Here is a 13,166-nt window from a genome sequence, read left to right as displayed (position 1 = left end):
GAACCGACGCAGCTTTCACGTGCGACGGTTTCGCGTTAGCCCAGACGCGGAAGGGAAAAGCCGCAAAATAAGTGAACTTTTACGCTCAGTAGTGTGTTCTGTCTTATTTAACTGTTGCTAATAAGCTATTTATGTTTTCTCTTCCACAGCCTAAACCAACGTGGTTTAAAACGAGGAACTCTTTTCCGAAGCGCTCTCGCTTGTGCGCGCTTTGCCTCCGTAGCTTTCTCTTCATTGCCACAGAAAGTTGTCCGCGAGTATAGTGCACCGGACGCGAGATTCGGAGGTCGTGGGTTGGATCCCACCGGCGGCGCATGGTTGTTTTTTCTTGTACTTTCTAATCAATTATTTCTTTTATGAATGAATAGACAATGAATTTCGAAGTATTTAACACCACAACTTAAAAAGAAAAAAAAAATAGAAGCACTCCCCTATGACTGCCTTGGTTTCGTCGACTGATGGTTTCCTTCATGTGTATGTCATAACGAGCGCCTCAGTTCCCTCCCCTTGTTCGCAGATACCTGTAGCGAGTCAAGGCTCGCGTGAAAAAGCATTTCTCTAACTCCATCCTCACACGACGCTCGATATCCTAAGAGCGCAAGAGTTTTGGTAGCGCTAGCTTGGCTCGCAACAGAGGGAGGCGGCTTGCTAATGGCGCCGACGAAAAATGAAAACACAAGCAAAGCGTCATTCCGCTCGCGTTTCCCGGGCAACGGCCCGAGGGGCCAATCATCGCTCAGAAAAGCGCCGGTTCGAGAGGCGGGAGAGGAGGGCGTGCGAGGGTATTCGGCGCGGCGGCAGAGTTCTAAGAATGTCGGTACTTTCAAATTATCAAGGGACTTCACAGGTGGTGCGCTCGCCGCGCCCTTTGTATGACGTCACACCACGGGCCTCGATTCTCCGGTGACTCGGCTCGTCGCGGTCGCCGCGCGGCCACCGCTCCCACAGGCGTGCGTCCGTCGTTGCCTGGCAACCGCCGCAGCTGGAGCCTTCGCCGCGCCCTCTGTGTGACGTCACACCACGGGCCTCGTTCTCCGGCAACTCGCCTCGTCGCGGTCGCCGCGCGGCCACCGCTCCGGCCGTTGATTTTACCCGTTGGTTGACCACAACGTCTCTCCTTGCTTAGTCTAGTGGGAAACCACTAAGTTTAATAACATGTCTAACTACAAGCGAAGCCTAAGCGCAGCCGGGGCTCTGTAGCTATCGCTACTCGACTAGGTTTAACGAGAGCTAAACCACCGCCAATTTTTTTTACCCTGCACAAGTTTCGACTCGAACCGCTCTCCTGCTTCCATCGCTCAGATCACAGACACATCCTCATTCAAAACAACAGTCTAGCAGGCTATCGTGTAACATTTTTCTTCATGTAATTGTCCGCATATTTCTTTTTTTATTTTTTGTTATTTGTTACCATTACTTTCTGTAGTGCCTTCGGGCCTTGAAAGATGTATAATAAATAAATAAATAAATAAATAAATAAATAAATAAATAAATAAATAAATAATTGAATTAATAAAATTAAATTAAATTCTGTCCTGCTTGACTGCCAGCTGTGATGCACCTGATTGAGAATCCGGTTGTACTTTATAGGTGAATAATACAAGACAGTGGCGGCAAGACTGCATTAGAAAATACGCTAATATGACGTGATTAAGTGTGCTGGGACTGAAAATGCACAGTTCATGCTGATGGAAGCAAAGCTCGTTCTGCCCGGCACCGAGCTGTGGGATTAGGCAGAAACGTACTGACGACGTGAGTTCGTTTCTGAAATCGCTTGGTCTGTTCAGCTGTATGCTCTTCCCTTGTACTTTGTCTGTTGTCGGTGGAGGCATTGAGGCACTGCGTACCACGGCTGCTCCACTTGTACAAATCTAACGGTGAGAAATGACATATGAGAGCAAATAGTAATTAAAAAGAAATGTAGGGTACATCGCTGTCACATGCTACATACTTTGCACATGCCGAAGTGAAAGCTAAAATTGAAAAAAAAAAACTAGATCTATAATGTATCATTCGGGCACGTGCCGGCGATGTACCATATATATATATATATATATATATATATATATATATATATATATATATATATAATGGTAGCTGTTGTAACAAGGGCATCACCCACACCTATTGCCACAACAAGCAGTAAGAGACATTGAATGTAAGGGAATATATATATATATATATATATATATATATATATATATATATATATTTTCTTATATTAATTGTCTCTTACTGCTTGTTGTGGCAATAGGTGTGGGTGATGCCCTTGTTACAACAGCTACCATTCCATTTTATCGCGATATCAATTATAGGAACGTTCGAGGCGTCGTCGTGCTTTCATGGTATCGAAGCGCATGCGCGGACCGCACGTGGAGGGTTAGAAGGTCTCCAGAGACGCTATAGAGACGCGCCGCACGTTTGGCTGCAAAAACGAGAAAGCAAAGTGGACTCACCCTCGTGCTCCGCCCAATCGATTCTGCAGCAGAGCCAGGGCAGAGCTCTGCGTCTCACTGCTGGCATGAGCGCTGTGCGCACAAACACTAGCGTCCCTGCCGAGCAGCTGTGTGCATATACCACGCAGTGGTGCATACAGTGGTCCGAGTGGAACGGACAGTACACTTCAACCTACAAACGCTGACGGTTTTCCTTCGCTGCCTCATGTCGCGGACTATGGTGGTTCCACGCCCGCGACGCATGTGGCGGCGGTCGTCATCTCGCCATAGTTAACATCCGCGTGAGCAAGTGATGACATCACGTTTCAATCTCAATGAAAACCAACCTGACCCACACGCAAAAAATTGACTTTAACCAATTCGAAAACTCAGTTGACCCACGTTCGAAACCGACCTGGCCCTCTCCAAAAATTTACTTGGCCAACCCCCAAAATTTGGGTGGCTCACCCTCAAAATTGACTTTGCCCAATTCGAGCACATGACCAAGTGATCCCATCCTGAGCGTGTAAGATGAAATTCCACAAGCAACAAGCACGAATACACAAGCACAGCACTAACACTTGTGCACACAAATGTATATACTACTAAAACAAGACTACCGTTAAAATAAAAACAGAACTAAGCGCGAGACAGCTGGTTTGATTTCCACGGCCATGGCCGCCGCATGTCGATGGTGACGAAATGCAAGAACTTTCGTGTACCATACATCAGATGTTCGTTAAAGAGCCCCAGGTTGTGAAAATTAATCTGGAGACTCTCACTACGGCGTGCCTCAATCAGATCATGGTTTTGGCACGTGATACCACAGAATTTAATTTTTCTTAATGCCTGATTGGACGAACAACTGCAATATGCTCTTTATTCCATATGTAGCACTCAGATACACAGGTAAAGCCTCCAGCTTCACCATATTGTCGTTGCCGGTTATCTTGCAGTCGTACAGCAGAACTCTCCGGGTGTGCGGTATTCCAATGTCTGGAAGGATGAGGGCAAACAAGAAAAAAAAGATAGCGTCACGTGGCACGGCCATAATACATACCCTAAACTAACTAAATAGTCAGCAAGTGTAGTTATATATGTAGTTATATATGGCGCCTTAGCAGCTGCCTGGAAGACTGCGAACGTTATCCTAATCCCAAAGCCTGGCAAACCATCTAGCTTCAACAACCTAAGGCCCATCTACCTCACTTCATGCGTAGGCAAGGTGACGGAACACGCCTTCTTAGCACGCATCAACACTCACCTTGAAGACAACTCTATCTATCCCCACACCATCATTAGATTTCGCCCTCACCTTTCTACTCAAGATGCTATGTTGCAGCTCAAACATCAAGTACTAAACCACCGTTCCCGTAACATGAAAGCCATCCTCGGACTCGACCTCACTCAAGCCTTTGACAGCATTTCCCATGCAGCTATCATTGTCCAGGTCTCCCACCTCCACCTGGGAGAGCGAGCCTACAATTACATCCGTGACTTCCTCTCTCGGCCGGGGATTTACGATCAGATCAGCTTCCCCTTGGCAGTAAAGGCACCCCGCAAGGTTCAGTTATTTCTCCTATGCTCTTTAACTTAGTCATGATTGGCCTTGCCCAGCAACTACAGCGAGTTGACAATATCAACCATACCATCTACGCCGACGACATCACCATCTGGGCGCACCGAGGCAGTGAGGGTCAAGAGGAGTCAGCCCTCGAAACGACGATTGACACGGTTTGAGCCTATCTCCAAGGAACCGGACTGTGCTCTTTGGAGCACAGTCCGCTAAACCGGAGCTTCTTCTCTACAAGCCCATTCAGCGGGGACGCCCTTCCAAACACCAATCTGATCACCGACCCTGTGACGCCATTACCCTACGCTTTCAAGATGGCAGTCCTATCCCACGCGTCCCTAGTATCCGGGTCCTCGGTCTCACCATCTCTACCAACGGCTCCAACGCCTTGGCTCTCTAGAAGATCTGTGCCCAATCTCAAAACACCCTACGCCTCCTTAAACGTATCTCCAGCCGACGAGGGGGACTCAAAGAAGAAAGCCTTCTCCGCCTCGTGCACTACTGTGCCATATGTCACATTACCTACGTTGCTGCGTACCTCAACTGGTACCGGGCTGAGCAAAACAAGCTCGACACCCTCATACGAGGGGTCTACAAGCAAGCACATGGCCTCCCGCATTACACCAGCACTCTTCAACCAACTGGGAGTTCACAACACCCTTGCCAAACTCATTAAAGCCTAACAACGCTTTCAGCTTGAACGGCTCACCCTTACTGAAACGGGACGCTTCATTCTATCCCCGCTTGGCTTCACTTACTGTCATCAACAGGGCCCCAAACAATCGATCGAGACTGACATCCGTAGCTGGATCCACACAGACCCTATCCTTAGAAACATGCACCCTGAATATAAGAGGGCCCGGCATCAAGCTCGGGTCGGAGCTATCATAAAAGCCCTTGCTCACGTACCTGGCATCACATTTGTTGATGCAGCCCAATATTCCCATGGAACACGATTTGTGGCCGTCGCCACACGAGATGTAGTCCTACACCACGCCTCCAGCGTCACTACCCCCCCTGCCGAGACGGCTGAAGAAGTGGCCATTGCCCTGGCCACTCTAGATCCCACCTGTCACACCATGGTGTGTGACTCTCGCTCAGCCGTCACTAACTTCAGCAAAGGGCGTATTTCTCCTCGAGCTCTTCGCATCCTCTGCCAGGCACCACCCTCTAAAGACAGCATGATCTCCCTGATATGGATCCCGGCCCATCCGGGCCTTGTCCACCCATACCTCCCCAACCTCAACGAGGTCACCCACTTCATTGCACGAGGCCTAGTCAACCGCGCCGGAGTCACTGGAGACGAGTTGGACACCAGGGACAATCTGACCACTTACAACGATCTCGTTAAAGCCTTTTACCTCAGTCGCCGAACCTTCCCCCCACCTCAACCCAAGTTCAGCCGTGCGCAGGCTACCACCCTGCGTCTGCTACAAACAAACACGTACCCTTCACCCGCACGCTTCCACCTTAGATTCCCAGACGTTTACAGTACCCCCAACTGCCGGTGCTGTGGCACTCACCCGGCTACGCTTCCGCATATGCTGTGGGAGTGCCCAGCACAGTACACACACATTAACACCACGACCCTCTCATCGAGGTTGCGTGAGGCTCTGCGGAGCTCCGCCCTCGACGACCAAACCGGGGCGACCCAGCGCGCCAGTGAGGCGGCGGCGAGGCAAGCCCTCGACGTCCCCTCATGGGAGGCTTAGGCCCGGCCATCAAAGTGCTGGTTCTATAATAAAGGTTTATTCCTCCTCGTAGTTATATACATTCAGAGAAGAACACACGCAGAAACTACCACGCTTGCTTTAAGCAAAAATTGGCTGATCTTTTTAAAATATCTAGCTACGTCAGTGTCTAAGCTTTCCATCAAAAATGCAGTGGCTGCGAAAATGGATTACCCTCGGCCCTGAATGTATGTGAATATAACAAAGCCAGAGTGTTGGCATTTTAAGCAGGAATTAAACTGACATAAGTACACAATCCCATAAGTATACAAATACATAAGTATACAGGGGCGCTATAACGTAAAATGATTCCAAAATTTTTATTCCAATTTCTGAAATCAGCCTCCACGATTGGTCAAAACTTTTTCGGGCCACTCCCAAGTTCGCCTGTCTGTCACGCGACGTCACGAAAACCGCGATAGCTCCCCATCTGACACTGATTATGCATAATTAAACCACACAAAAGAAACATAATCACTCCTGATTCGACGCCTTTTCACCATTAGCCCTCTGCTATTGGTCCAATGCTTTCTGGCTACGCCCACTTTGCCTGTCTATCACTTGAGCTCACAAAACCGCGAAAACACACCACGTCAAAGTGACATGTACGCGAAAAAAAAAGGATTAATATGCCGAACAAAAGTGAAATTTTTTCTGTATACCCACAGACTGCCCCGTTCCGAAAGGAATAGAAGATGGCTGCCCACCGATCGCTCAGGCCCTCGCTACTCGCACCTGCCGGTGAGCATGTATTTATTTGTGCATGATAAACCTTTTCGCGTGGCAGTAAAACGTTATCGAGCCCTTTCGGCATCCATACGACATCGCTCTGCCAACTCTTCCTTGTTGAGGATCCGTTTTAGCGGCATTCTTATCCTTCCGTTTCACGCCGCCGCGATTTTCGACAAGCCACCGCTAGCTAAGTAAGGCGAAGCGGACCAATCGGAGATGCCGGCACCACCCTCTTCATGCGGTTATCTATTTTCACTGTGCTGGATCGGCCCCATCGAAACCCTCTCCACTAGAGCGTGCTCCTCTCCTCTTGTCAGCCAATTAGATAAGAAAAACCGCTGAGTGTAGACAATGTTATTGGTTTTGAAAGTCAACAAAGGTGACCTCCTATAAACGAGGAGAGTGTTTGATTGGGTTTTTCAGACAACGCTGCGGGTCACGTCAAGAGTTTGGAATCAAAACAGTTTGGAATCATTTTACGTTATAGCGCCCCTGCAGTGGACATAAAAATAGGCTGCTGATGTCGATGATGAAGCATACAATTGCCTTCAGCAAACATGAGCTACATCCTATTTTAACGGCGAGAAAACAGACCCCCCACACAGAACAAAGCACACAGAACTCTGTTTTTCTCTGTGTGGTGTTTGTTTTCTCGGCGTTAAACAGAACGTACTATGTATACAGTAAACCGCACCAACTTGTCCAGCAACAAGTCCTTTTAAGTGCGCGAAAATGCATCAACTGCGGAGAGCTTTGTTGTGATTGGCTACAAAAGGTAGAGCAACAATGACATTTCCAAGTGGGGGTGCGCGAATAGTAATTTTTGAGACCGAATCGAAACTAATTGAATAATGCTAGGAAAGAATCGAATCTTATATTGAATATTTTCCGATAGTGAACTGCTGTTTTCACCATTAATATAAAACTATCGTCACATATTATAGTGTAGTCACAACTGTAGCAAGTTCCTGTCATTACAATGCATGTTATGAAGCGTTGTTTATCACAAGCACAAACGGAGCATTAGGAGCAAATAAGCAGTTTGTTCGCATACTCAGTACTGTTTAGTGAATGCGAATGATAGCGGTTAAGCAGGAAATGTCTGGCCCCCTCTGCGTCGTAACGTGCTGCACTACGTAAATTCTCATATTTTATAGCTACTATGACCACCGAAATCAAGCTTTTAGCACTTTTACTCCAATTTTATGCTTGTTGGCACATCTATTCGAACAATATTCCTATTTACATAGTGGTGAATTGATTTGAAAACCGAATCGAATAGCGTAATATTAGATTCGTTATTCGATAGTGCGCGCACCCTCACTTCCAAGTTATCATTGCCGTTGCTTGAAATCGTTCTTTCTTAACTGACAGCTTCATAAAACCCACGCAAACGTGTTAGCTTACGCGCGCATATGAATCCATATATGTCGCGGCAAAAACTAAAATATCCCGGTGGACTCTCTCTCCTTTTGCCTTGTCTTTTTAAATCCCTCATCCCCTTTCCCCCAGGCTATGTGTGTGCGTGTGCGCGCGCGCGTGCGTGCGTGCGTGTGTGTGTGTGTGTGTGTGTGTGTGTGTGTGTGTGTGTGTGTGTGTGTGTGTGTGTGTGTATGTGCGTGCGCGTGTGTGCGTGCGTGTGTGTGTGTGTGTGTGGTGCGTGCGTGCGTGCGTGCGTGCGTGCGTGCGTGTGTGTGTGTGTGTGTGTGTGTGCGTGCGTGCGTGCGTGTGTGTGTGTGTGTGTGTGTGCGTGCGTGCGTGCGTGCGTGCGTGTGTGTGTGCGTGCGTGCGTGCGTGCGTGTGTGTGTGTGTGTGTGTGTGTGTGGTGTGTGTGTGTGTGTGTGTGTGTGTGTGTGTGTGTGTGTGCGTGCGTGCGTGCGTGCGTGCGTGCGTGCGTGCGTGCGCGTGTGTGTGTGTGTGTGTGTGTGTGTGTGTGGTGTGTGTGTGCGTGTGTCGTGCGTGCGTGCGTGCGTGCGTGCGCACGCGCGGGCTTTTCCCATTTTGGCCACAGAAATACAGAATTTTAATTTCAGCTCTTTAGAAATTTCCCTTTAAATTTTTTAAAAAGCTTTAAAAAAAGCCTCCCGAATGAAAAATGTCAAGCTGTCAAGAAATGTGATTATTATGAGGCTTTGTGACAACTGCAGTAAGTATTAATAACGCAAGTTCTATCAGAAATGCTGAGGCACACGCAATCAGATAAATGCATACTGATGTATTATGATCGAGAAGCCGGGAACTCAACCGCTGCCAAAGCCGCTCCCACTTAATCTACTGCGCGTATAGCTACTTCGCATACAAATATATTCCTTCGGTTATAAATTCTGACTACCGTGTACAGGCAAAGCCATAGGCAAGCTATAAAAAGGACACCTTTACTTTTTGTCATATGGCTTAAGCTGTCCTATGACGTAATGAATTCATTAAGGCATCGAATGCTTATCTATGGTATGTCCTGGTGAAATACTTACCTATACGTGACCACAAACTTCAAGTGAAGAGGCAGTGTGTAGAAATTGAACATGTTGATCGCCTCAGACGTGAAATCACTTTTTCCTTTTTAAGTAGACGAAGACAGCGTGCAGGCCGTGAAGAACTGCGCTGATTATGGCAAACACCTGCAGAATAAAGAACACAGAGAGGGAATCTTCAAAACAGCGGGAAATATGTGAAATAGTAAGGGCTACGCTTTTAACTATACAGTGTAGGAGCCGATGGCTTCTTTGACTGTGTTGCAATAAAGTTATGAACAAGTGAAAGAGAAAGAGAAATAATTTAACCAATTATGATTGACCGCTGAAGCCGTTCACCTTTTAAGATCAGAAGGGGTCAACTTATACTATATCTGCAATGTGGAGCACAACGCGCAAAGTCCCGGGCATAACTCTGCAAAGCTTAAAAGGCAAGCCATACAACTAATGTTCGGAGACCAGCCAACGCAAAAACGATACTTCCATCGCTCTAAGCAACACATGCATACAGTCATATAGTAGTGGTCTATTGCCGAAGCAAACCGGTAATATATATGCTGTCAAGGGACCCATCTATATACTTTGAATCTACCACACAAATGGCGCTGCAGGCGCGTCATTATGCTACGTATCTGCTTATCTGCAATTCAACTTGCCACTAGATATGTCGTAGCCATCTATGCTTAGATACACCACGGACATTGCGCGCCCGTTGGACGAAGGTCAGCTGCTGGGAGGCGCGCCAGGTTCCGCGGGAAATTATGTGCGCACGTCCAATGATCGCTCATGGTAATGCCACCGGGATAACACGGGCAGGAGGACATAAACTTGCGTGCGCTGGCGTCATCGTATACACGCATGAAAGGCGTATAAAAGCTGCAATGGACCAAGGCCGGCCACTCGAGTTTCACTGCTGACGCATTAAATTGTCTGCCTTCGTTGGCATGCATCAAGCGCGTTGTAATAGTTAGACGCCGGCAATATTTATTCACAGTTCGCGACTGGTCTTTTTATAAAAAGAATGCATATAAATGGTGCAAACGTAATCACAATGCAATACTTATAAGCATGTGGTTAGATTTGAAGTACAGAACAAGGGCGCTCTAACGTAAAATGATTTCAAACTGTTTTGATTCCGAACTCCTGACGTCAAATTTCCGTAACCACCAACGCAAGCATCCGGCGGTGACCCGCAGCGTTGTCTGAACAAACCAATCAAACACTCTCCTCGTTTATAGGAGGTCACCTTTGTTCGCTTTCAAAACGAATAACATATTGCCTGCACTGATAGGTGTTTGTTATCTAATTGGCTGACAAGAAGCGATAAGCGCGCTCTAGTGGAGAGGGTTTCGATGGGGCCGAGCCAGCACAGTGAAAATAGATAACCGCATGAAGAGGGCGGCGCGGGCTTCTCCGATTGGTCCGCTTCGCCTTACCTAGCTTGCGGTGGCTGGTCAAAAATCGCGGAGGCATGCAACGGAAGGATAAGAATGCCGCTAAAAAGAATCCTCAGCAAAGAAGAGTTGGCAGAGCGATGTCGTATGTATGCCGAAAGGGCTTGATACATTTTACTGCCACGCAAAAAGGATTATCATGCGCAAATAAATACATGTTCCCGGCAGGTGCGAGTAGCGAGGGCCTGAGCGATCGGCGGGCAGCCATCTTCTATTCCTTTCGGGACGGGGCAGTCTGTGGCTATACAGAATATACAGAAAAATGTTCACTTTTGTTCGGCATATTAATCTTTTTTTTTTCGCGTACACGTCACTTTGACGTGGTGAGTTTTCGCGGTTTTGTGAGGTCGCGTGACAAACAGGCGAAGTGGGCGTAGCCAGAAGAAACATTGGACCAATAGCAGAGGTCTAATGGTGAAAAGGCGTCGAATCAGGAATGATTATTTTTCTTTTGTGTGGTTTAATCATGCATAATCAGTGTGTACACATTATATCTGATGGGGAGCTATCGCGGTTTTCGTGACCGTCGCGTGACAGACAGACGAAGTTGGGAGTGGCCCGAATACGTTTTGACCAATCGTAGAGGCTGATTGCAGAAATTGGAATCAAAACAGTTTGGAATCATTTTACGGTATAGCGCCCCAAAACTCCCAAGTGGTTTGTACAAGATAACTTTTCATTTTCAAATCAATCTACAAATTACCTTTAAAAATATCCGCGGACACCTAAGCACTCTTATGAGTTGTAAAAGCGAAAGCCTTAATCTCCAATTGTACGTCGCTGAGCGGTCCTTCGAGTTTTGCACTGCGAGTATGATGTTTTCAAGTTTTGCTGCGGGGTGTGTTATCGAGTTTGCGATTAAATTGCGGGTTACTTTTGGTACAGTTACTAGGTTAGCATGTTGGCTGTAGAGCGGAATCATTTGGACGATATTGCTGAGAAATCGAGAACGCCGCATGCCACCAACGTGCTGCGCGACGAGAGACGAGGAAGCAGCAGCGGCCACCCAGGCCGTCCGGCGTGTGCTAAGCCCAGTGGGGGTGACAGAGACGGTCCGTGCGCCGGCTTGCAAGAGCGAGTCTCGCGAGTGCCTCGCCGACGAAACCGTCGCGTCACCGTATCTGCTCCGTCGAAGCGCGCTCGTGACGTGGCGTTGCAGCCAATGGAATTCAGGTTCCGTTTCGCTGCTACACACGCGGCTTTTTCGCTCAATGGGCCTAGTGACGCTTTCGCATCAAAAGTCGCCGATGAAAATCCAGGCCAGCCACGATCATGCAGGCGAACGCCATCGCGGGACATGCAACATGAAGCCCTAAATGCAACCTGGTGATACAAAATTTCGGTGACGATACTATATTTACAGAGCTTATGAAATGCCGCTGCGGGCAGGGCTGGAGCCTACAGCTGTCGGCTGTCGTCTTCTGAGAGCTGCAATTGTCACTTTTTTTTTACAATGAATTTACGTTTTGCAGTATCGTACGATTTGGAAGAAATACTAGAGCAATGCGTGTTGTCCGTGTATTTTTTACATGTTTATTTTGTGCTGCCCTTAGGTTTCTGGGGAGTGTGCTTAATGTGTTCTTGAACTTGTAAAGTTCGTGCTGTCCCTTGACCATACTGTATTGTAAACTGTGTTTACCTGGACTGGGCGCGAAATACCAGTGCTATGTTCCCATTAATTTTTCATTTTTGTTAGAAATTCACTACTTGATGCGCAAACTGTATGTGTAACTAACGTGAACTTTATCTGAACTATGAGTGAAAGACTTTTCTTTAATTTTCCCTGATATTACTTTTCGCTATTTGCCTGAGCAGGCGTATTTTTGACACGCATTTCACCAACGTGAGCGTTCGGCTAGTCAGTGCTGCATGACCGATGTTTTCCCAGCATCAGACATGGACAACAGAATAGCACGCACATCGCTGTGTGTCATGTGCTGCCCGTGTCAATGCGCTGAGAAGACATTGAACATATTGCTTAGCTAAGCGAGGAGTAGGCCGGCATCACCCATGATGCCAACGTCTTCTACTAAACCATTTATTAAAAGAACAAAAACTGCTTGGATACATATGTTCGTATAGCGGCCGGATTCTCTTGTAAAAACTTTTAAGGGTTTCCAAAAACAAAACCGAAGCTGCTGCACAAGTACCCCCCTAGCAATACGTATTATAGGTTCCCAGGAGTATACATACAAAGTTTACCCGCCGCGGTGGCTAGCTTGCTAAGGCGTTGCGTTGCTGAGCACGAGGTCGCGGATCGATATACCGGCCACGGCGGCCGCATTTCGATGGAGGCGAAATGCAAAAACGCCCGTGTGCTTGCGTTGTAGTGCACCTAAAGAACCCCTGGTAGTCAAAATTAATCCGGAGCCCTCCACTACGGCGGCCTCATAATCAGAACTGTTTTGGCACGTAAAACCCAGAAAGAAGAACATACAAAGTGACTGAAAGAGCCACGCGTGCCGGATGTTAAGCAATGTGCTTTAGCCTAAGTACGCCTGGCGCGTTATAAACCTTCTTTAATAAGTCAATCCACAAATTTTTGCCGCAGTGCGCACAGTACTGCATAAGCATAAATAAAAGCAGGCAAAGCAGGGAGGCCGTCCCATCGGACCTATCAGTCCGCGTCGCGCAGCGCGTTGTGCTCGCGTTAATTAAAGCGGCGCGTTTCTATACAGCGCCTGCAGGCAGTATAGTTTTGGGCCGGTGATATCGTCAAGAATCTAACGGCCACCTCAGCTGTCTCTGTCCGTGATCGCTGCAATCGACGC

General features: G+C 47.6%; 1 protein-coding gene across 1 annotated transcript in view; it reads right to left on the bottom strand.

The window, feature by feature from the left end:
* Positions 1-3,288: 3,288 nt before the first annotated feature.
* Positions 3,289-13,166, bottom strand: part of LOC119436197 (uncharacterized) — a 47,018-nt gene continuing 37,140 nt past the window's right edge. The window contains exon 5 of the mRNA XM_049656189.1: positions 3,289-3,431. The gene's annotated coding sequence lies outside the window, so the exon portion shown is untranslated. The remainder of the gene's footprint in view (positions 3,432-13,166) is intronic.

The sequence above is a fragment of the Dermacentor silvarum genome, chromosome 1 (genome assembly GCF_013339745.2).
Source record: "Dermacentor silvarum isolate Dsil-2018 chromosome 1, BIME_Dsil_1.4, whole genome shotgun sequence".
In the NCBI taxonomy this organism is placed as follows: Eukaryota; Metazoa; Arthropoda; class Arachnida; order Ixodida; family Ixodidae; genus Dermacentor; species Dermacentor silvarum.
The sequence above is the reverse complement of the archived record's forward strand: the minus strand, read 5'-3'. Positions and strand labels throughout refer to the sequence as shown.